The following is a 2,386-nucleotide window of genomic DNA, read 5'->3' on the forward strand; positions in this document are numbered from 1 at the left end:
CGCGGAGAGGCCGGGGAGAAGGGGCCGAGACCTGGGAGCCGGCGGAGGAGCGGGGTGAAGGTGGGCTGCCGGGGGAGGAGCGAGCCGGAGGAGGGTCAGGAGGAGGGAAGAAAGGGCGAGGGCGGCGACGGGTGCACGCGAGAGGAGGCGGAGGCTCCCCGGGAGAAAGGCGCGCGAGGGAATGGGCCAGAGGGGAAGGACGGGGCTCCGGTGGGCAGCGGCGCCCTGGGTGGGGGTGCCCCGCGCGCCCCACGACGCTCCTGCGCCTGGCCGCGCTTCCCCCGCGCCTTGGCGGCCGGCCTGGGCCCGCCGCCCCGCATGTCTCCTGGGCCCTGGGCCCCAGCCTGCAGCCGACCGGGCTTGAGCCTGCGGGGGGCTCCTGGGGGGAGAAGCCTAACCCCTGCGCCACTCCCCGGCAGCTCCACGCTGGTGTGGGAGAGAATGAGGTTCTTTGTCTCTAAGGGCTCAAGACCAGAAACGGAGGGACCTCTGGTCCCCAGAGGGAGGAAAAGCCACGACGTCTGCTGCCCAGGGAGTTGTTGCCACCGCCTCTCTGGGAAGTGTTGCCAGCTACCAACAGTTCTTTCCCAAAGGCCGACTCCCCAGCCTTCTAGCATCTTCTGGAGCTTCGTAAAGGGTTGAAGCAAAGGGACTTAATGCCTTTCCTAGGAATAGCAGTATTTTAGGGTATTCTGAATCAAGCGCGCCTTCCTATCTCCACGTTTATTATAGTGTGGGGCTGTGTGTCTTCTAGGGCCTCACGGTTCCTCGTGGACGAACTTGTTTTAATTGATTTCTTTCTTTTTTGCCCTGTCGAGGTGTGTTTTTATTTTTTCAATCCATAAGGAGATGACTAACGTTCTTTGGCCTAATGTGAGAACCTCTAATTAAAATTGCCCTTGCCTTGTGGAATCAGAGCATGAAGCGCTGGAAATTTTAAACAAGTGGGTGTGAATGTGTTAAGGCAAGAGAGCCCCAACCCTCTTCCACCAGACTCTATGGCCCCAGATCTGCAAGGGAAAGACTGGGGTCAGGGAACCCCCTGAAGATGGTTGTGGTGGGAGGTACATAAAATAGGCTGATGTCTTTCAGTGTGAGGGCATTCAATATTATCACTACACTATAATTCCCAAATTTACATCTTCCCATCTAACTCCAAAAATCCTGGATCCAACTTCCTAGGAGACATTTATTTGCATGTCTTAACATCACAATTCTGAATTTATCCCACCCGAATCTTTCTCACCCTCTATCTAGTCTGTCTTCAAACCCACTGCCCTTCGAAATACATGTCCAGAATCACAAAACTTTGCAGCACCTCACCATTTAACTCCTGATCTAAGGTCCTAATCATACCACTTAGTTGCCGTAACCTTGTACTAGTGTCTCTGTTTCAACCTTCGCCTTTCCCCACTTAAATCTGTGTCAACACAGCAGTCATAGTGATCCTGGTAAGACATGAGGGAGGTCCTGTTTTGATCAAAGCTGGCTTCCCACCTTACTTGGACCAAAAGCACCATTATTGCTTGTAGGACCTGGCTCCTGGTAGTCCTCTAACTTGGTCTCCTAGTACTACCTACTTAACCACTCCCCTTCTACCTTGAACTCCTTCAAACACACCTCCTATGTATCTGCTCAGCTCTTTCACTTGCTTTTCCCTGCACATGGTTTCCTCTCACTTCCTTCAGCTATTCACTAAATATCTTTTCATAAGATCTTCCCTTATTGTAAACTCACAATTCCTTGCAAACTTGCTCTTCCCCTTATTAGACACTTTGTTTTAAATCAGTACTTCTGACCACCTGGCAGGTAATTTACCTTATTTATTGTCCATATAATGTAAACTTCATGTTAGGTTCACTGCCGTCTCAGCACCTACAGCCATATCTGGCACAAAGTAGGAACTTAGTAAATAGTCATCGAATGTGTAATCTGTTTAGAAATACCAAAAGAAAGCAGCTACCCTTAACTTGGTTAAGTAACAATCATGTAACAATATGTGAAAAATAGTGAAGCCTAAGGAAGAATAAAGCTGTGAGGGGGCATAGAGAAAACAAAGCAGTGTCCGGACCAAATGAAAGTGACAACTGAGGTGGCTCTTAAAGGTTAAGACTATGGGAGGATATTTCAGACAGGTGCAAACACAAGAGGTATGGGATAAAAGGAGTAAATGAAAGAATTTGGGGGAAAAAACACAATTTGTCTTGGATAGTGGGTAGTAAAAGGAATAAAGCAGAAAAAGTATATTGATTAGATTATAAAAGACTGAAGGCCCAATTAAGGAATGCATAATTTGTCAGGCATAGTGAGCCATGGACTTCCAGCAACGTATGGAATGATTAAATTTGTATTTTTGGAAGCTAACTCAGTATGTGTATCTTTGCAT

Source organism: Condylura cristata, unplaced genomic scaffold, assembly GCF_000260355.1.
Source record: "Condylura cristata isolate star-nosed mole 26May11 unplaced genomic scaffold, ConCri1.0 scaffold00017, whole genome shotgun sequence".
NCBI lineage: Eukaryota > Metazoa > Chordata > Mammalia > Eulipotyphla > Talpidae > Condylura > Condylura cristata.